Source organism: Macrotis lagotis, chromosome 3 (assembly GCF_037893015.1).
Source record: "Macrotis lagotis isolate mMagLag1 chromosome 3, bilby.v1.9.chrom.fasta, whole genome shotgun sequence".
Lineage (NCBI taxonomy): Eukaryota > Metazoa > Chordata > Mammalia > Peramelemorphia > Peramelidae > Macrotis > Macrotis lagotis.
In genome coordinates this window covers 190,007,169-190,016,014 of record NC_133660.1, presented here as the reverse complement: position 1 = coordinate 190,016,014, position 8,846 = coordinate 190,007,169, and the positions used below count along the sequence as shown (strand labels likewise).

Here is an 8,846-nt window from a genome sequence, read left to right as displayed (position 1 = left end):
AGATTTGACAAAGATGCCAAGTCATGTTTTAGATAATTTCAGTCAACTGGCAAATACTGTTGAAGCAAAATACTCAAGACAGCAGGAAATAAAGGACAAAAAAGCGTTCTATAACCAAATAAACATCTGATATTTCCTTTCCCTTTAAGAATACAAATAAGGTCACTTTTAGCCTTGCAATGGATACATGTTTGCCCATGATGATCTTGCTAACTACTACACAATATCTGATGTCCTCTGCTAGGATTATAGTTTAAGAAAGCCATAGTTACAAGAGGCATCTACTGTAATACCTAAAATTTCCTTTATGGCAATCATTATTGAATTCACTTGTCTTAAAACAGTGAACAAGGGAAGATGGCCTCATGTTTCCTTTTCAATAGTATGTTGAGGATCAAGTGGCTTTCAAGCAGCATGGTGGGTTTGAAAAATTTGCAGTTTAGATCATTCTATTGCGTTTATGAGTTGGTGAGTCTGTAATGACATCGCCACATTGGGCTGAGGTACACTTTCTAGTTCCACCATTGTCCAAGTGGAGTGCCATTTCTTCTGATATGTTACTGTTCAAATCCACATCATGGATCCATTTCTCCTTCGACTAGCATTCGATCCACTGCTTACATGAGTAGGAGAGCCTGGAGTACTTGAACGAATGCTTATACTAGCCATTGTGCCACTAAAATCATGCAGATCTATGGCTTCACGGAAGGGTTGCAAATCAGTCTCTGCAAATGAGCTAGTTTCTGTTGAAGGAGCTCGATTAGGGGATACTACAGTTAGTCTTGGGGGAGCTCTAGAGTTTCGTGGAGGAGGAACTTTTCCACAGAGGAAGCTGATCAAGTCTTCTCTACAAATAGTTCTTCTGCGTTTTTTTTAACCCATGTTAACACATCCTTATTGCGAGGCTGGTAGCCAATTTGAATTCCTAGATCAAAACTTCGTTGATGGGCATCCATGCTTTCTTTGTAGAGGTTGGTAACGGCAGTGGTTGCATTTTGGAAGGGAACCCAGAGGGAAAGTCCTTGCTGCTGACGTACTGGATCTAGAAAGACACAGAAAGACAGAGTTCTGGAGTCAGAGGCTCAGAATGGCCATGTTAGGTTTCGCCATTTTGTTGGGGGGCCTCCGAGCCTGTCCGGCCGCAGGCGGGCCAGTGGTGGAGCCCTCCCGGGCAGCCGCGGGTTGGCGGCAGGCCGCGGGGCCGCGAGGCGGTGGAGGCCCGGCTCGACCCCCCATGATTAGTTTTTGAATACTTAATCAACAGGTATAATTATCATGTAATAATTTCACAAAACATGTTAATCATCTAAATGTATATGATAATATACAAAAGGTTAAGCAAAATAACCTACATAGTTTTCTTATTCCTTGCCCTCTATTAGATTGTAACCTTAGACAAATTGTAATAATAAAATAAATGAATAACTATGCACATATGATATATATGTATATATATATATATATATATATACTCCAAATTAAAGAGACACATTAAGTCAAATGAATAGAATAGGAAAATTTAACACTGCAGAAAAATGTTAACTTGATTTATACATGGCATTTAATTTGACATTTTATGTTTATACTACTTAAAGAAGATTTATAAAATAATTTATAAATTAAAAACCACCATGAAATTTAACTTTCAACTTTCTGATAAATATACATGATGAGAATAGTATATTTTCCTCTGCTATATACCAAGAGAAATTTTTCTATATGATAGGTATATATGTGAACTATCTAAAAAAGAATCATATTTAATAAAAAATATTCAAAGCTCCCCATTTTAAATCCAAGAAAACTGAATCCTGGTTAGGGGAATTTTCTTTTCAGAGATCTCACAGACTTCTCAAGAATTTCCATGGTAGATATTTTTTAATTTTGTTATTCTATATGATATTTAAAGGAGATTTTCTCAAAAACTTTGAAGGGTCTGTTTTTCCTAAGTTATGTTTATAAACTACTCAGAATATTCATTGGTTATCTCATAGATTCCCCACATTACTATGTCAGCTCTTTTCTGAGCTCACTATTCTTCATCACTTATTTTCCTAACAATACTTCTTCAGCATAGAATATCATTATATAATACGTAGCCAATTGCTTGATTTCTCTGTAATCCCTTTCTAGTCTTTTGGTTCATTCACAGATTTTTTTAGCCACTGAGAAATAGCCAGAAGGCATAACGCATAGAGTACTATGTATAGAGTGTTGAATGTAGAGTTGGGACCACCTGAGTTGAAATCTAGGAGTCATTTACCAGCAGTGTGACCCTAGATATGACACTTACCTTTTGAGCTTTTTTATCTTTAACTGTTAAACCTGCATAATAGATAACAGTGTAAAACTAGGAAATTCCTTGAGTTTTTCCCAAAACAACTTTTAAATGAAGTTAATAAACAGATCTGAAAGCAACAGAATTCACAACCCCCCCCCAAAAAAAAAAAAAAACCCAAAGTTCAATAAGTCCTCAACTCAAGATATCATGGAGAAACTTCAATAAAGGTCTGTCTCAGATAGGTAAAAGGGGAATATAAGCCAGCCCAGGCAAGAAAGTCAGAAGGAGCCTCTTAGCTACAACAAAGCTCTTGTGAGAATCAGCAAGCCAGTGGTACAGAAGACTAGCAAAGGGGTCCCAATCCCATCTCTGAATTCAAAGTTCAAGCCTCAAGAATGCTGATGTAATAAGCAGAATTAGATTGTGTTACCACAATGCAGGGTACAAACATTTAACAACTGAAATGTCATAGGAAAGCAGTAAGATAGGGACCAGATCTCTGGCCCCAGAACAAAAAGTTTAAGGCTGTTCCCCCTTTGCCCCAGGAGCAAAATTCAAATATTAAAATGAGTAAAAAAGAAAAATAAAAACAAACCAAAACAAAACAAAGCAAAAAAAAAAAGCTAGCCATTAAAAGCTGCTATTCTGATACTGACATTAAAAAGCTACCTCAGAAGAATAAAGAAGTGACAAAATGCCTACATGTGAAGCGCTAAAGGGGTTTATGAATTTCTCTCTAATCCAAAAAGACCTCTTTGAAGAGTTAAAAATCCAAAGAATTGAAGAAGAAGAAAAATGGAGAAAAAAATTCCAGCCATTCAAGAAAAGTTAGAAAATTCATTGAAAAAACAATATCCTTAATAGGAAAATTGGCTAAATGGAAAAGGAAAACATTTCTTTTAAACCCTAAAATTAATCAACTGGAAAAAGAAAATAAATTACTTAAAATTAAAAATTTAGAAACTAGAAAAAAAAGTAGCATAAAAGCAAACTGAAGAAAATAGAATCAGACAAATACAAAACCAAAAGCCTGAAAAATAGCAGAAAATGTTAAGTAACTCTTAGGAGAAACAACCCAGGGGAAAAATAGATCCACTAGAGAGACTGTATGAATTATTGATCTTCCTATGTCGTGATCAGTAAAAAAAATATGGACAAAACAATGAAAGAAATTTCCATGGGACACTGCCTTAATATACTGGAACAGATAAAATAATCCTTGAACGAATCATTTGATTACCCTGAGATAAATATCCCCGAATAAATTTCCAAGGTATAATATAGCCAAATTCCAGAATCCTCAGCTAAAGGAAATAATATTCCAAGTTGTCCAAAAGAAGCAATTTAAACTTTAGGGTGCTACAGTCAAGATTTCATAGCGCTTAGAAGATTCAACTTCAGAAAATAAGATTCAAAAGAAGAAGAGCCTGGAAAATGATATCCTTGAGGGTAAAGAAGCTTGAATTAAAACCAAGATTCAATTGCCTTGTGAAATTCAGCATGGTCTTTCAGGGAAAGTGAAGGATTTTTCAATGAAATAGTTGGCATTCAAATTTATCTGATAAAAGATGAGAAATAAAGACAATATTTGATCTTCAAATACAAGACTCAAAAGATGTTGTAAAAAGGTTAGCAAAAAAAACTTAGTCAATAAGACAAAGGAAAAATCAATAAGACAAAATGGGAAGGTAATATGAGAAACTGCATTTATCTTAGGATAGTTGAAAGAATAAATTAGAAGTTGTAGGTATAAATTTATCAAGATGTGATGGCACTTTCATTCATGAGGATTGTAGTTCTTTGGGGATGGTTAGATGGAAGGTATTTGAACAGAGCATGTATATATAATTTGATTATGTTGTAATGTTTATGAATATTGAGAAATGGTCTTATACCCAAAGAGTTGAAAGCAGTATTCTTTGACAAAGGGTGAGAATCACAGAGAGATAAAAAACAATTAAGACATCAAAAAAAGATTATACTGGGAGAAGGCAAAAGCCTTGGAGACTAATTAATACCACATACAGAAGCATGAAGGACCTTTTATAGTTGAAGGAAAGAAGAGAGAGTGTAAACACTGAATAAATGTTACTTTCAAAAGATTTGACTCAAAGAGGAAATTATATCCATTTCCAAAATTTTAGAAATTTATTGTAAACTAGAGGGAAGTAGGATAGAAAAAGGGGAAAGGACAAGAAAAGGCAGGTAGCATGTAGTAGCAAAACATTGGTAAGTAGGGAGGAGGGTAAAGGAGAGAGAAAAATAAAAATGGGGTGATGGGAAAAAATGAAAAGGTTTCTGCACAAATAAGGTCAATGCAATCTAAAAGAAATTCAGAAAACTGAGAAACTTTTAACAGTTAATGCTAAAATATATTGAGAAGTAAGTCAAATTTATAAGAAAGCAAGAAATTCCCTGATTGATAAATATTCAAAGGATATGAAGAGACAGTTTTCAGAGGAAGAAAATAATCTATAATCATATGGAAAAATTCTCCAGATCATTAGTGATCAGAGAAATGCAAATTAAAATGACTCTGAGGTACCACCTCACATCTATCCTTTTGGCAAACATGACAGCAAAAGAAAATGATCGATATAGGAAAGGATATTGGGAAAATGGAACAATAATGCATTATGGAAGGAGTTGTGAACTGATCAAACCATTCTGCAGAGCAATTTGGAATGATGCCCAGTGGGCAGAAAAGCTGTGCTTGAAGTTTGATTCAACAATACCCCTAATAGCTTTATCCCAGAAATATCATAAAAAGAGAGAAAAGGCCCACATGTACAAAAATATTTAAATTAGTTCTTATTTTAGTGGCAAATAATTGGAATTGATGAATTAGGAAATGCTGAACAAGTTACAATGTTTATAGATTATGGGGTATATTCTTGTGTAGGAAATCATGAACGACTGAGCTTTAGAAAAACCTGGACTTTCATGAACTCATGATGAACACAGTGAGTAGACCCAGGAGATAAATATACATTAATGACAACATCTTGAGATGATCGACTAATAATGGCAACAGCTCCACTGAGCAGTACAATGATCAAGTATAATCATGAAAGACTTTTTATGTATACTGTCATCCACATCTAAAGAAAAAAATGTAATCTAAATGAAGAAGAAATCATACTAAGTTCACTTTTTTACTTCTTTTATGTAGCTTCTTTCAATCTCATGATTTTTTTCTCCCTTGGTTCTGATTCTTCTTTCACAATGGACTTAATATGGAAATCTGTAAAGCTTTATTGCATCTGTATATCTTACATTACATTGTTCACTAATGTGAGTAGAGGAAGGGAAGAGGAAGATAGTAGAAAAATGTGCAACTAAAAATCCTACAAAAGAAAGAATGTTGAAAACTACCTTTCCATGTAATTAGAAAAATAAATAAAAACAGAAATAGCACATTTTCTTTTTGAATTATGGTACTCTTTTATTGTTTCTTTTTATAGCATTTAATTTTCCCAATTATATATAAAGAATTTTTTGCAATTCATTTTTGTAAGATTTCGAATTCCACATTTTTCTCCCTCTCTCCCTCCCTTTCTTTACTGTCTTCTAATAATATAAGCATTTTGATACAGTTTATATATGTGTTATTATGGAAAACATGTTTACATATTAGTCCTAGATATGGTAGGAGTAGATCAAAAGGAAAATAAATATAAGGAATAAAGCCAAAAAATATGTTTCTCTTTACATTGAGTCAATCAGTTCTTTATTTGATTATAGATGGCTTTTCCTTCGAAAGTTCTTTGTACTTATCTTAATGAGATCATTCTGCTGCTGAGAAGAGCTGAATCAGTCATAGCTGATCATAATGCTGTTATGTTTTCCTTGTTTTGTTCATTTAAATTTGCATCAGTTTATCCAAATTTTTCCAGGTTTTTCTAAAATATACTTGTTCACAATTTCATATTACATATTAGCCTTCTATTACAGTCATATACCACAACTTGTTCATTCATTCCCCAAATGAAAGGCATCCCCTCAATTTCCAACATTTGCCAAAATAAAAAGGACCACTAGTGCATATGTAACCCCTTTTTTATATGGTTTATATACTTTATGGTTTATATACTTAGTAATAGTCTTGATGGATTAAAGTTATATATGTTGCTTTTGGTTGCCCTTTGGGCATAGTTCCACATTGTTCATCAGAATGGTCAGATCAGTTCTTATTTCCCCCCAACAGTACATTAGTGCCCCAATTTTCCTATTCCTCTCGAATACATCATTTTTCTCATCTTAGCAATCTGAAAGCTATGAGATGCTACATCAGAGATGTTTTAATTGGGTTTTTTCTATTTAAAATGATTTATAACACTTCTTTATATGCCTAAATATAGCTTTAATTTCAATCCTTTAAATATATAAATATGATTCAGTTCTCTATATGAGAAATGAAGTCTTTATAAATGTTACATTATTGACTTCTATCCAAGATGGTGGAGAGAAGGCAGGCACTCTGCTAAGGTCTACTGGCTTTCCATCATAGATACTATGAAACAAACCACTTAACAGAAATTTGATGGACAAAACCCAGAGAAAGAAGCAAGGAGAAGAATATCTACCAAGAAGATCTATCTCCAGCAATTGTGGGTGAGCCAGGGCCAGAGAACAGAAAGACAGCAGTGGCTGGATGAGGCCCAGAGGAGGCTTTGGCTGTGGGACAGGTGGTTTGGGGGTAGTTCAGCAGGGCTGGAGGGCGAATTCCAGCTCAAATTGATTCATAAGTGAATTCTATCAAACATTTAAGGGACAATTGACTCCAATTCTATTTAAACTCTTTGCGAAAAATAGTAAAAATAGTCAAAAAAAAGGAACTCTGCCTAACTCTTTTTATGTCACCAATATGGTGCTGATACCTAAACCAGGAAGAGTCAAAAGAGAGAAAGAAAATTATAGACCTATCTCTCTCTGACAAATATAGATGCAAAAATCTTAAATCAAATCTTAGCAAAAAGATTAGAGCAAGTCATCATTAGGATAATACATTATGTCCAAGTGGGATTTATTCCAGAAACTCAGAGGTGGTTCAGTATTAGGGAAGTTGTTAGCATAATTAAGTATATCAAAAAGAAACCCATAAGAAATCATATGATTATATCAATACATCCTGAAAAAACTTTTGACTAAATACAGCACCTATTTCAACTAAAAGCCCTAGAGAGCAAAGGAGTAAATGGATTGCTCCTTAGAAAAAAGAGTAGTATCTATCTGAAACCATGAACAAGCATTATATGCAATGGGGATAGGCTAGAGGCATTGCCAATAATATCAGGGGTGAAAAAAGGAAATTACCACCACTAATATTCAATATTGTGTTTGAAATGTTAGCTTCAGCAAGAAGTGAAGAAAAAGAAATTGAAGGAATTTAAATTGGAAAGGAAGAGACAAGCCTCTCACTCTTTGCAGATGACATGATGCTATACCTAGAGAATCGCAAAATAAATCTAAAAAACTACTAGAAATGATTAGCAACTTTAGTAAAGTGGCAGGATTTAAATAAACCCTCATAAATCCCCAGTCTTTATTTATATTACAAACAAGATACAATAGCAAGAGTTGGAATGAGAAATCCCACTTAAAGTAACTTCAAACAATATAAAATAGTGCAGTCTACCTACCAAGGCAGACTTAGAAACTTTATGAAAACAATTACAAAACACTTCTCACACAAATAAAATCATATTTAAATAACTGGGCAAAAATGAACTTCTCATGAATGAGCTAATATATAATAAATATATTAATATATAATATATGACAAATGATATATAAGATATTAATATGATATATTATAATATATTATATAATAAATATATAATATATAATAAAAATGACAATTCTACAAAAACTAAACTACTTGTTTAGTGCCCTACCAATCGAAATTCCAAAAATTTACTATAATGTGTTAGAAAAAATTATAAGTAAATTCATATGGAGAAATAAAAAGTCAAGAACTTCCAGGGATTTAATGAAAAAAAGTGCGAAGGAAGGTGGCTTAACCCTAACAGATCTAAAATTATATTATAAAGCATCATTCATCAAAACTGTCTGCTATTGGGTAAGAAATTGAGTGGTGGATCAGTGGAATAGACAAGATGAAAAAAAAGTTTGCAGGAAATGATTATAGTAGTCTGCTGCTTGATAAACCCATAGAGTCCAGCTTTGGGGATAAAAACTCACTCTTTGATAAAAATTACTGTTACAATTGGAAGTTAGTATAGCAGAAACTCGAACTTGACCCACACCTCACACCCCATATCATTTTAAGATCAAAATTGATAGTGGATTTAGACATAAAAGGCAATCTTACAAGCAAATGAGATGATCAAGGAATAGTTTACCTGTCAGATCCATGAAAAGGGAAGCATCTTATGACCAAGGAAGATATGGAGAACATCATTAAAAACAAATTAGATAATTTTTATTACCTTAAATTAGAAAAAAAACCTTTTTCACAAACAAAACTACTATAAACCATATGAAAAGAAATGCAGTAAATTGGGAAACAACTTTTACAACTACTATTTCTGAAAAAGGACTC

At 33.2% G+C, this 8,846-nt stretch overlaps 1 pseudogene; it reads right to left on the bottom strand.

Moving 5' to 3' along the window:
* Positions 1 to 439: 439 nt before the first annotated feature.
* On the bottom strand, positions 440 to 1,236 carry LOC141519280 (HUWE1-associated protein modifying stress responses 1 pseudogene; annotated as a pseudogene).
* Positions 1,237 to 8,846: the final 7,610 nt, after the last annotated feature.